This window comes from Podarcis gaigeae (assembly GCF_964106915.1).
Source record: "Podarcis gaigeae genome assembly, chromosome: 3".
NCBI classification, from domain to species: Eukaryota; Metazoa; Chordata; class Lepidosauria; order Squamata; family Lacertidae; genus Podarcis; species Podarcis gaigeae.
In genome coordinates, this window is record NC_139680.1 from 21,393,718 (window position 1) to 21,407,956 (window position 14,239).

General features: G+C 40.2%; 1 protein-coding gene and 1 long non-coding RNA gene across 3 annotated transcripts in view; one reads left to right on the top strand and one right to left on the bottom strand.

Moving 5' to 3' along the window:
• The window catches only part of KLHL29 (kelch like family member 29), a 384,113-nt gene that overhangs the window by 208,258 nt on the left and 161,616 nt on the right, over window positions 1–14,239 (top strand). The gene's annotated exons all lie outside the window — the stretch shown is intronic.
• On the bottom strand, window positions 211–11,754 carry LOC310840768. The gene is made up of 3 exons (XR_014562112.1): window positions 10,042–11,754; window positions 8,781–9,114; window positions 211–407 (listed from the first exon to the last, which is right to left on the bottom strand). It is a non-coding gene; the product is annotated as an uncharacterized lncRNA (long non-coding RNA).

Sequence of the window (14,239 nt, forward strand, 5' to 3'; positions counted from 1 at the left end):
AGTCACTTCAATGATTTTTTTTTATTTAATGGTGTTTTGTGTTTTATTGTTGTCCACTGCTCTGGTATTTTATGAGATGGCAATACAGAAAAACCTTTGCCAATAAATAAATAATGAATGAATGAATAAATAAATAAATCAGCAAATGCAAAGAGAACTCTGGTGATTTATTTAATTTGCAAATTGAATATGGGATAGACTTAATAATAATTGATTTAAGGTAGCAAACAGCCATTGTTTGGGAATCTACCTGCAAGCTGATCTAGAATAAAAACAAGATTTCCTGGTCCTACAGAGGCCACAATTATCATTTCTTGCAACTTGGCAAACTGTTCAGAAGTGTCCATTGGAACAATCCTTTAGGAATGGCAGCTTCAGACAATCTTGAATCCTGTTTGATGGCACAACTTAAAAAAAGAAAAAAAGAAAAGATAGTTCTGAGAGACCCAGACCCAGGCAATGCTACATTTATTTGAACCCAGAATTTATCTGTTCCTGTGAGATAAATCCTGCACCTGTTACCTAGTCCCTGTGGGAATGGGCAGACAGAGTGAGATTGCAGAAGCTTGAGGTGTGTTTGCTTTCTCTCCTCAGGTGTAATCTCTGGGGCAAAGTAAGAATGGAACAGGCCTTGCTTTCTGTACATAAATCATCAGCTATTGAAGGCAGGCATGAATGTAAGTCATGTATTCTCCTACAGAAGCCTTCACTTTGGAGAAGGAAATCCTCACACGGGGGAATAGACACCCCTCATGTTTCTATTGAAGACATTTAACTTGATATTTTCAATGCAACTTGGGGAAAAGTAGCTGAGAGTAATAGGAGCCTTTTATTCCTCTAATGCCCCAATCATTTTGTGCTATCCCCTTTTTTCATTGTGATATCTTTAATATGCTGATGTATCTTTGTCCATGTCTCCTTGAATTGTGTTCAGCCAGCTTACTACCAATTCCAGATAATCTGTATTTATACTTGGGGAACCAAATGGAGACTAATTCAGTGTTTACATTTAAAAGGCAAGAGTTGATGATATTGAAATCTAAAATAAAAACCTGTTTTGATAAATTGTTCCAGAAGCAATAAATTAACTGTAAAGCAACAAAGAAAGGTAAGCACGGAACGTTTGAATCATAGTAAGGCTTCTATCATTCAAACTGGAAGCTTACCAATTTAACACATTGTTGCTTAGTATTGTTCTGAGTTGGGCAAGGAAGTAAACTGCATGTGAGACCTTTCTAACCCTTGGCTCCAACAAGTGTGATATATATACGGCTCACTTCCTCTGTTAAGGTGATAGCCTGGGTGATGGGCCATTAGGGGAAACAAAGGAACGGAGACAAAGGCAAAAAGCAGCAAGCAAGAAAGAGAGTCAGAGCAAAGTTTGAGCACAGTGTTTGATTTCTGTTTGAATCCAAGGCTGCAGCTATGGGAGAAACAAGACCCTTTCGAGGTGTTAATGCAGGGAAACCCTCCACCATAGGCTCAGGTTGCACATAACTGTAAATAAACCATATATCATAAAACCACCGCTGTCTCCGCTGTGCCTCATTCCCCAAGGAAGCGTGGAACCCCTGGAATCTCACACCGCTCAGAGATTAGTGTGGTGTACAACCGTATTATTAGACATTTTGTTGGATTGTGAAGCGTACTGCTTTTATGCTTGGAAATGGAAGTCCTTCTAGCTGGAGAAGACTTCTGCAGTAGACCAAGTTTCTTGTGCAGCTGCTAGTGTGTGTGTAGCAGTTTCTTAGCAAGCAGTCTCAAACGTTCTGCTTGACACCCTCGGCAGTACTCACTTCCCTGTTTTATAGCTGGATATCAATCACCGCATGAGAAATCAGTGACTGGTAAATGTCACCTGCTACTTCTCAAATAGTGTAAATTTTACCGTCTGTGCTGTGTTTCGTCACATTAATCCCAACCGTCCCCTGATCAAAACGTGGATAGAGGATGAGAGCCAAGAGTGAGCTGGTTTTTTATGGTGCATGCCTAGTTTAGTAACACAGATTAAAGAAGAGATGTTGTTCTAATTGGTATTAGTGCGCGGGAAATGCTTTGGCCTCTGCATTTTATTCATGGGGCCTTTATTGTCTGAAGACAGTTCAAGCATTTGCTCCCCAGGAGCTGCCGGAGAAAGATAGAAAGAGCGTCTGCTGAGGAATTAAAGCAAATGGAAAGTAATTTCCAAATTCCAGGGGTTTTAAGTTTGATAACCTCTGCCTGCTTCCAGCAATAAGCTTGACTTCTTTTCTGGAGTAGCAGAAAATGCCTTTGATAATACAAACATTAAACAGGATGAGAACTCATCCAAGGAACCACAACTAGCTGCACCTTTCACGAAAACACCCTTGTATAGTTTTACAAAATAAAGGCTGTTTAGGCACTCTTGAGTCTTAATAAGAAGCCCAATGCAGGGGATTATGTACTATGTAAAGTGTTGATTTCAATTTCAATGGGTTGCTAGGACCACTCTCCATTTACTGGCAGGAGTCAGCTTTTGTTATACTACAGGGTGGTGCAGATCTTTCAGCTGTCCAGGAAGGAGTAACTTCAGTTCTGAATTTTCTTCTGCCTCCTACACTGTCTTATGCACACTCAAAAGCACACTCAAAAGCAGATACAGTGGTACCTTGGAAGTTGAACGGAATCCGTTCTGGAAACCAAAGGGCAGCTTCCGATTGGCTGCAGAAAGCTCCTGCAGCCAATCGGAAGCCCCATCAGACGTTCGGCTTCCCAAAATAGTTCGCAAACTGGAACAGTCACTTCCGGGTTTGCAGCGTTTGAGAGCCAAAATGTTCAGGAACTAAGCTGTTCCAAAACCAAGGTACGACTGTGCTAGAATGCATTAGACTTGACCTGTGTGTCCTTAAACTCCCAAGAAAGGGCTTCCACAAACTCCATTGTAGAACAAACAGTATAGTGAAAACCTATGTAGTGTTTTGATACATCTAGCACATTTAAAACTCTAAAATCTGTTTTGGAGCCTGCTGGATATATAAATATATATATTTAAAAGTCTCCAGTAAGCAAAGGAACTTCAGCAGGATGGGGGCTTGCCCAACTGGAAGAGAGTTCCTCAAAACAGAGCCCACAGTACTAATCAGATAGCTCCTTGTGAATACGAGCGATGGGGACCATTAACAGTGGCTCCTCCAAAGACCTCAGAGATCAAGCAGATATGTAAGGGATCAGGCAGTCTCTTGAGGTATCCTGGATCAGGGGCGACGACTTATAAAAAATATTGGGGGGGCCCATACCGGGGTCCTCGCCACAAGATCCTGGCTGCGGGGCGCAATTCGGGAGGGCTCGGCTGGCCGGGCCCAGGCCCGCGGGGCTCCTCCGCGCTCCCCTCCCCTGGCCGGGCGGCGCCTACAAAGGCTGCGGGTTCTGCTGCACCTCCGTCTCTCTTTCCACTGGTAGCAAGAGCGGGTGGGAGGAGGCCACCCGGGAGCCGGAACCGGGCACCAAATAAGGAGAGCGGGGCGGGCCTGGATCCTGGCCTTGTTTGGCGCTTCCCCTCGGCCGGCGGCCCAGCCAAACCCGCGGCGGCGGCGAGGCGATGCCCGCGCAGGGGGGCGCCCACCCCTCGGCCCCCGCCCAGCGCTGCCGCCCCAGCACCTGCCCGCTCCTCCCAAGGGGCCTCCTCTCCCTCCCGCCTCTTCGCAGCAGTAATATAATTTTCTTAAATTATTGGGGGGGGGTGGAGCCCCCCAAAACGAATTATTGAGGGGGCTCGGGGCCCCTCAGGCCCCATGGAGTCGGCGCCTATGTCCTGGATCCAAGTCATTAAGGGCCTTGCAAATTAATAAAAGAACCTTGAACCTGGAGTGGGCTGTCCAGATGCACAATGGCTGGCAAACATAATCTTCTGGTTCAAACTGTTCTGTATACATGTAGCAGTAAGGTGCACCTCTCATGACAGAAAAATGTTTGCCTTAATCAATAATGGCCCCACATTAATGGTGCAATAGAAAGCTGTAAGGAGCACTGCCACCTTAGATGGCATTTCTTTCAACGGAGGCAAAATCACAGTCCAAGCTGCCTGTGTGCAAAAATCAGCTTTTGTGCTTTTAATTAGTACTGGTTGAGCACTTTTAGTTGAATTATGTATTTGATGAATATAATAACGTTGTTGCCTATCATGTAAATTATTCAGGAAGATTATTTTTCTAGGTCTTTGAATAATGGAATTATTCATAGGGAAGGTGTTGTACATTCCACTTGTCTTGTCACTTGCCAATGAGTGTAGCACTGGAAGAATCCAGTATTTTAACTGATAATATTACAAGTTTCTAGTACTCATTGAAACAAGAGGAAACCAGAAATGTTTGGATAGTATTTGAAGAATGCTGAAAAACCAGAAGTAGGTTAGAAAGAAATCAGTGGTCTGTGTTTTGGACTTCCAGTTCTCCATACATCTCCATATGTTTTCCAAGCAAGTAGCCCTAGCTCACATAACTCCACTTAGTAACTTGAGTGAATCTCTTTCAGCAACTTCCCTCTTTTTCTGCTGCTAATCCTTGCAAAACCAAACACTAAATTCTCATAAAGCCATATTTTTGGAAGCTGGATAACTTGCAGAGTTAGCAGATATATGCAGATTTACTTAATTAGCATAAATCTGGGCATAGAATGTTAGTTTCCTGAGTACACAGAGTGCTGCTCATAGGTTTTTTTTTTCCAAATGTGTTGTAGAATAAATAATTTTATTCTCTTCCCAGCCAAATTCGTTCTTATTTTAAAGCATGGGGCAGGTTTTTTCTTCTTCTGAAGGTCACCAAGTTGGATCATTTAGATGACAGAGGAATTTGAGGAAAATGTTACTGTTTTAAAAATGCAAAAATACAATTTGTCTGCACCACACCCCATCGCTCATTTAGTGCTTTGTTGTTGTGTCTGAAGTGTCCAAGAACTAGACCAATTGATATTGTGGAGCTTGCCTGTAGGTGTATATCAGGTTAAATGGATCTGTTTCGTAGTTAAAGCGCATGCCTTTCTTTGGGGAGTTAATAATGTTGCCAGCAAATTGTGTGAAGAATTGTTCGGGAAGTAATGGAAAGGAAATGGAATTAAATTTCTAGTGACATAGAAATATGGTGGAAGACGTTGTGGCCGGCGACACGATGGGCCTTTATATATTGGTTTGGGGGCAGGTGCCAAAAAAAGAAGCCCAATTTTGGATTGGAACTTGTTCCTTCCTTTTACTTATGGCCCAGGTCTTGCTAATATATGCTTCAGAATTCCTTCTTGTACGTTTGGATCAAATTCATTCAAATCAGCAGCTGAAAGAAAAACAAATTCCTGGATTCTTTTCTTTTAAAAGGGGAAATGAGACTCATGCCATTACAAATTTATTTTCCTATATTAATCTGCCAGTTAGTAGAATTAAAGCGTAATTTAAAGCTTTAGAGGTTCTTTGCGAAGTATGAAATAAGCCAGAGGCACAGCAGCGGCTTGAAGACTTGAATGATTGCCAGTCCGCCTGGGCTTCAGCCCATTAGGGTCATCAGTCTCGCCAAAATGAAGAGGGTGTTGATGTTAAACATTTGTCCAATGACATTTTTTTTTACAAAAAACCCCTGGTGTACTGGAATTCCTTCTAATCTGTTCTATTTCTTGCCTTGGGAAGGGGGGGGGTGATGTGTGCTTACTGTCGCTGACTTCCTTGCTTGGCTTTTTTTCTCGGGGAAAAACTACTTTGGCAAGCCGACTAACTCAGCGGTATCTTCCCTTTATTAGTCTGGAAGATCTTTCAATGGTAGACTTAATTTAAGGCAAGCTAAATCACATCTAGACAAATATATCTGTTATGGAAATGCATTTAATGAATTCCTCGGGCACTAAATAACTGCTTTGATGTAGCATACTAATATAAAAAGCAGTATTTGTATAAATCTCAGAGTAATAGCAATAATAAAATTAAAAATGAAGCCATGGATAGAAATTTGCATGTACATTCTGGCAAACATGATTACTCTTATTGCAGATGTGACTATGAGAGCAGGAACGATAAACATGCAAGTTCCTGAAAAAAGGTGCAATTTCCCAACCTGAGCCGAAAGCATCATGAAAGAATCATTTCCACCCAAAGGCAGCAGAGTAATTTTAACGTCAACTCTTTCTGTCTGCTTTATTTAATGCTGTACAGTTCTGTTTTGCAGAGGATCTTTGCTGTTAGAATGAACGTTGAAATATTGTGATAATGGTGAATTCAAAAATTAAAAGCATATAAGAGCAAATAATAAAAGCTTCTGATGAATGTTAGGTTACAGTCGTACGCCTGGTGTAAAGCATTTTGCACAAAGACCTACAAATGCATTTAGTTGGAAATTAGTATTGCGGGTAGTTATAGAATTGTGTAGGTGTGTTTCTGAAGTTGAGGAAGTGTGTTAAGTGCCTCAGATTAAATGTTTGGCCTTGCACTCAGTTATGCATGCTTACAACATTGATCAGCTTTAAGTGTGATTATTAGTTAATGTTCCAAGAAAGTCAGCAGAATTTGTTATGAATAACGGGCGGGTGGCGCTGTGGGTTAAACCACAGAGCCTAGGACTTGCCAATGAGAAGGTCGTCGGTTTGAATCCCCGTGATGGGGTGAGCTCCCATTGCTTGGTCCCTGCTCCTGCCAACCTAGCAGTTCGAAAGCATCTCAAAGTGCAAGTAGATAAATAGGTACCACTCTGGCTGGAAGGTAAACGGCGTTTCCATGCGCTGCTCTGGTTTGCCAGAAGCGGCTTAGTCATGCTGGCCACATGACCTGGAAGCTGTACACTGGCTCCCTCGGCCAATAAAGCGAGATGAGAGCCGCAACCCCAGAGTCGGCCATGACTGGGCCTAATGGTCAGGGGTCCCTTTACCTTTATAATGAAATACTGAAGTGTTCAGTACAGCTGTTCAGCCACTGCTTCCTCTGATTTTCCATACCCACCCACTACCACTACCCAGTTAGGGCAACCCAGCCAGATGGGTGAGATATAAACAATTAAAAAAAATTATTATTATTATTTAACATTCCATACTTTAAGTCCAATTGCTTTAGGGTCTCCTCCTCCCCTTGCATCCTGATTTATTTATATTTATTTAAAAGATTTATATCCCACTTTTTGCTGCATCTGCATCTCAAACATTCTTACATTTTAAAAAAACAAATAAATGCTGTATACAGAATTTAAAGCATGAATTAAAAACCAGTGATGAAAACATCAGGACAGCATTCATATGAACGTAGGATGATCGAGTTCAGTTCATTCTACACCGAATTGCAATGTCTTTATAGGTTTTCAGGTGGTGAATTTTTTCATCTGTTACTGGAAGCACCAGGAATTGAACCTGGGACCCAGTGCATGCATAGGAAAACACCTGCTTTATCATGCGAAGCAGATGTTCTACTATGCTATGGCTCTTTCCCTAAAAGATCATTCATTTTGCAATACAGCCATTTTATCCAGGCACCTGAAACTTAGTAGGACGGTGCTTGCCCGATTTGCAGCTCCCCAAAGTCTGCTGATATCCCTCTCTTACGCATGGGTTGGTGCTATATTGGGAACATAAGCAAAGGTGCTCAACAGAATGAACGATGGAAATCAAGAGAATGATAAGGACTTTCGTGATTTCTGAGCATAAACTGAAGTTACGATGCGTACATAAAGTCCAAAATGAAATGGATCACTGAGGAAATTGCATATCAGTTATTCCACATGAAAACAATTCCCAGCTTGTAAATACCTTAGTATAATAGGGGGAAAGTACTTTATATTTCTATTCTATTCTATTCTATTCTATTCTATTCTATTCTATTCTATTCTATTCTATTCTATTCTATTCTATTCCGCCCTTCATCTAAGGATCACAGGGTGGTTTGCAATATAAAAACACAAAATGCATAGCATAGTAACAAACAAAAACAATCCCCCCTTTATAACCTGTCTCCTTAAGAGATTTATCTTCTCTGCAATAGGAGTGTTTAAATATGCTTTTCTATGAGATGCCCCTATGGTCCGAGACAGTATATTCCCAGAAAGGTTACACCATGTGATGCTATGGCGTATGTAATTGGCTTTAGACTCAATCTCAGTTCACATAAAGCATTTGAATGGAAACATATCCATCATATTTATTAATCAATAACTGAATGTTTATAGCTGCCCCATACCACAAGTTGTTGTATCATTGCCACAATAGTCTGCTGCTGTTCCTCCAGTGAGCTCAGGGCATCATACACAAAACATAAGTTTTGAGGTAAAAGGAGGCTGAGAGATGGTGACAGGAGGGAGTCTGCATCCAATATCCTGGTCCAATATTTCAACCACAGCGCCACATGTGGTCAGAGAGGGGGAGGGTTCATTGCAACAGAACGCCTACAAATGTTCCTTAATAGTTGGTGGGAAAATTGTCAATCACATTTCTCGTTTTGTGCCCACCTCCTTTAAGCCAGAGGAAGGGAGCAAGCAAGGTGTGTGAGAGAAAGCAGTACAAGTACTTGTGGGGAGAGACTACAGTTTTGAGTCATACACAGCTGGAGAGACAAGGAAAGAGCAGGCTCTGGGAATTACCTTTTTGGGGGTAGAGGTGTCTACTTCTCTCTGGAAATCTAATGGGGGGCATTTGTCTGCTCAGCTATCACTCAATCTGTATATTGCATTTTGGGTGTTTTCCATCTCCTAGCAGCCAATTTCTGTTATTAAATTAGTAGCATTACCGGTCAGACACACAGTAAATCAATTTACGGATCGGAAACATGTCCTAACCAACTTAAGAATGCATAGTAGCAAATATTTTACCTTGTAGTATCAAATTCTTACCACTGCCCAAATTGCCTGTTGTTGGAAAATTACAGGTCTGTCACCTGTGTGTTGTTGGAGCCAGCTGATTTCGCTAGTCAGGGGCCTTGGGAAAGTAGAAACTTTGCACACACAGTTGTTTCCTTTTTGAAGTCTTTAGACAGGTTGTCATCAAAGCATGCATCCTTTTAAACTAATTTAGTTACCGTTGAAGATGGAAGCCATTCTTGTTTGTTTGCATGAACCCTGAGGACACACATATCTTAATATATGCACACATGAAACAACCCACCTGTTTCTGTAGGTGTTTTTGCTTCCATTTTGATACTGTTTGCTAAAAATAAAAACATAGAAACAAACTTTTCAGCACTTCTAGGCTGTGCGAGAATGTTGCTTCACAACTCTGAAGTAATTGAGTGCTACTTCATCAGTGACATTTCTTGCTGAATAAAGGTTTGTGGTTTGGGGAGCTAGTTCAGTTCTGCTTAGCTTGCGAGAGCAGTTAAATTGCCTCGTCAGGTGCAGTGCTCCATCTTGCATGTAATAATGTAGTTTAATTCCTACACTCTTGGTTTAACAGGACCAAATATAATAATATTGTGTACACCCCAGTCTCCAAGCAGCAAAAGATACTTGGATTCCAGGTGTGTACACCAGGTGAATATACTTGGAATGAAGGTCAATGGAGACTGTTGTGTCTTTATGATATATGTTTATATTTACACATATATACAACCTGAGCACGGGGACGTGGGTGGCACTGTGGTCTATACCACAGAGACTAGGGCTTGCTGATTGGAAGGTCGGCGGTTCGAATCCCTGTGATGGGGTGAGCTCCCGTTGTTTGCTCCCAGCTCCTGCCCATCTAGCAGTTCAAAAGCACATCAAAGTGCAAGTAGATAAGTAGGTACCACACCGGTGGGAAGGTAAACAGTGTTTCCGTGCACTGCTCTGGTTTGCCAGAAGCACCTTAGGCATGCTGGCCACATGACCCGGAAGCTGTCTGCGGACAAATGCCGGCTCCCTCGGCCTATAGAGCAAGATGCGCGCTCAACCGCAGAGACGACCGCAACTGGACCTTAGGGTCAGGGGTATCTTTGCCTTTTTACAACCTGAGCACAGGAAGGAAGGGGTCAGATCATTAGCACTCCAACATATCTTGCTCCCCAATTAGGTTTCTAGGGATGCCCCCACCCCAAACCATAGCTTTGGGATTCAGCTCATGGAGAAAAGTCAAAACCCTCTGCCTGAATTCACTCACAAAAGTAGCCTCCCCTGGCCTATTTTTCTCTTTCCTAGGATGATGTAGCATCCAGCCAGGTGAATGGCGGACAGCACCTCCACTTAGTTGTTGCTATGGCAACATGCCCCACTCTTTCATCAAGCAGAAATATGGTGCTTAGCTAAGCTCTATGGCCATTAGCATAACAGAAACTGGTCTGACTGGTTTAGCAGTGGCTTCTACTAAATTCCAAACCTCACAGATACTGAATCAGTGGCCTGGAAGAGACTCATGGATATCATGCAGACTGACCCCCACCCCACCCCCTGCTCTGAAAGCCTTGTATCACTATATATTCTTAAAATACTTTCTTTGCATAATACTTCCCCCCCCCAAAAAAAAAAAGTTAGCTGCTTGTGAAATGCTTTATACAATTGTGTTCCTACCAATAACTGGAGCTCATAAGCACTTCTATAATATAGATATTTTCTTTTGAATCTTACATATAATTAGAGTATATAGATGAATTTGTATTTTTGACGTTGTATGTCATGTCCTTGACATACTTACTGTTCTTGGAATAATTCATGTGAAATGTATCTCAACTGTATGAATCAGTAAACACATTTTGTCTAATTCTAAGCCCATTCACGCTTTGTAGGTAGGGTGTCGTTAAACTGTATCTGATTAACTTCCTAGAAAATGTCATATTAAGGAAAGGAGTTTAAAGGGGTGGGGAGGAATGAAAAATGAAACAGATGAAAGAATGGAGAGAAAGTAATACTGGTGAGAATGGAGGAAAGACTAGAGAGGGAAAATAACAAAAAGTTATGATGATGTTAACAAAGTCAGTGTGCTTATTCATAAGAGGATTCACATGATTTATAGCTCAAATTGGTGAAGTAAATTGATATGTGGAAGCACGCAATACCTACACAAAGAAAAATGGTTAGAAACCAAACTATTCACAACCTCAACATTCACAAAATAACCTAAATTGTTTTGCTTGTTTGAATAATCAGAAATGTTTATGGAACATTCATCCCTCCTAATTAACATCTCAAATTAACAAGTGAGATGCTGATTTATAACATGCAGGTATCTCTTCTATCCTATTGGATACCTTTATAAGATGCAATATATAACCACATCTGTAAATGGTTATTCAGTAGATGAAATAACAAAATCATGAAACTGAATCACCAAGACTGAAAGCCATTCCTTGGACCTTTGCACTCAGTAATAGAATGACCATATAAGATTATTTGCTCTTCAGCAATTTTGCTGCTTTTAGTCTGTCATGTGAAAGACCTGGGCCAGACATCTTGAAATGGAAGCAGTTCTTAATGTGCTATTTTATTTTTTAATGGAGATTGTGCTCTTTTATGCACTCATTGTTGCTGAGAGAGGAGTACTTTGCCTTGTAAAATATCACAGATTATTTCTATTGTCACTGAAAATTACAGACTGAGCTTCAACTGAAAATGAAGGTTTGTCTTCCTTACAAAACTGGACACAAGTTATTTCATACCTGCCACTGGGTGGATTTGCTCTGTAACACCTTTCACTCATTAGTTGTGCAGCTGGGAACAAACACCTGAGTACTATTCCTTTTTCAAACTGATTGCTTAGATATATAGATCTCTTTCTCTAGCAATGGAGAGGCACTCTTGCACTATTGAGCAACAAAAATGGGACAGAACAGCAGCCACCCAGAAAATTTATGGTATAAAAGGTTTGAGAATTTCAGGCAGTAAAAGTTATGGGACGAAACAATTAAGTCTATCCGTGTGTGTGTGTGTGTGTGTGTGTTATTGAAAATATTTCAATTGAACAAAATAAAATGAAAAAATATAAAAGGAAACAAAAAGTGCCCTAATAAAAATATGAAAACAATTCTATAATTCTTTCTATAGTTGTCTAATACATAGGTATATAAGTAAAATTATTGTTATTATACATATACATTTATGTATAACTTACTATATATTTTAAATGAATACCTTCAAAATGTCATTATATTTGTCCATATGCAATCTATGTCTATAAGCTATTGGTTTGTACGTTGCAAGAGTTGTCATATCTTCTATCCATTGATTAAAGGGGAGCATATATTTATCTTTCCAGAGGATCAATATAAGTCTTTTAGCTGTAGTGAGGGCGAGGAGAATCCGTTTATGTTGACTAGCTGCCAAATTACATATAGTAGTAATACTATCCTGTGGCAATACAGTACTAGCTTTCCCCCCAAAATAATATTTTTACAATCTAGTACTTTCTCCCAAAACTTCATAAGTGTAGAACATTGCATAAACATTTGTTTCAAAGAAGCATTTTCACATCTCCAACAGCATGTTGTTGTAGATGGTCCCTTTCTATACAGATGTAACAGTGTCCAATAAATTTGAATAGTTTTTCTAGCATAAGACGTAATTTAAAACCCATTGACACCTTTGTTACAGAAGCTAAAACACTCTTTCGCTGTCTGGGTAATATAGGAACCTCCAATTCTTTATTCCATTTGTTTCTTAGAGTCTGCATATCAAATTGATTTATTGATACCAAATATCTATAAAAAGTAGTCACCAGCTTTTTAGTCTCAAAGGGTTTAAACCAATTGTTGCATTATCTCTGGTGTCTTAGACGCTTTGAAAGCTGTTGGTCAAAACAGGGTTATTAACAAATGTTGCAACTGTAAATATTTCCATTGGGCCACCTCCTAAGTAGCATTTATGTTTATAATACAGCAAATGTATAGAATTGATCTTCCTCATCTATCAGTTGATCCAGAGTCATAATTCCTGCATCCATCCAATCCTTCCATACTACAGTTTTCAGTAAAGGCTATCCTGAAACAGTATTGAAATCAGGATTGTATATAAGTGTCCTGATAGCACCTTGAGCACAGATAATCATTAATGCACAATTAAAAGGCTGTCTGAAGGAGTTATCAGATAATTATCACTCCTTCCATCATTTTGGGGTTATATATCCAGCACCACTTAGCACACACGCCGTTCACTGTCAAGAGTTGAAAAGGGTGGATTTTTCCTTCACTGTTTCAATATCTTTTATGAGTGAAATAGGAATTCTATTTTATGAGTGAAATAGGAATTCACATTAGTGATTGTACATATGGGAACCAGACAGTGGTAATTACTCCAGATGCTTAACATGGAATACAACACTTTGGGTGGTCCTGGGCAAGATAAAGCAACTAACAAATTTAAATAGTAATAATAATAATCCAATGAAAGCTGTACGGAAGAAATCCTAATTTAACGCACTTAATCAGCAACTTTAGAAACCCTTTTGGAAATTGCTTATACAGTGGAGTGGTACCTCGGTTTTTGAACGTAATCCGTTCTGGAAGACCATTCAATTTCCAAAATGTTTGAAATTCGAAAACTCAATATGGAAGCCACATGTCATGTTCGACTCCTGAGACGTGTTCGAAAACAGAAGCATTTATTTCCGGGTTTACAGTATTTGAAAACCGAAACATTCGTCAACGGAGACGTTGGAAAACCGAGGTACCACTGTACTTTATTTTTCTCCTGAGAGAATCTACAGCAAAGTGGGCTAACCTGTGGCCCTTCAGATTTTGTAATACCCCCAACTCCCATCAGTTCTAGTCAGACACGCCAATGCCTGAAGAGCCACAAGTTCCCTGTTCCTAGTTTACAGAAAGGTTACATGTTTGATAAGGTTGATCTCTTAGTTGTTTATTCATGTGCCTATTACATGTTTAATATTAATTAAAACATTGTGTTGTAGGGTGTTACTGGTCACATCTGATACTGTTTTCTCATTGACCAAAAAAGGGCTCCGCTCCCCCCCACAATGCTAGATGTAATTTCATTACAGAATTATAAAATACAGAGTTAACTCCAGGGTAACCCTATTGAAACATCATGGAGACTTGTCTTCTTGACAATGGTTATTGACACTGTAGACTAAATTTCCAAACAACAGGCCTTTAAGTGCATGCAGGTTTTACCTGAGGTAGAGAATGGAGAAATGTCAGCTTTTCACACACTCAGAGCGTACTGTTATTTTAGGCAAGTATAATTTCCATCAAGTTTCATACGGACAGCAGATTACAGTTGATTTAGGAATGCCTTCCCTTCCAGTTTGAAATGTCTCACATATTCCAATGAGAATATGAGGCATGCAACAGTTTAAAAATGTAAGTAAATTACAACAATGACCTTAGAACTAAATACGAAAAATGTAA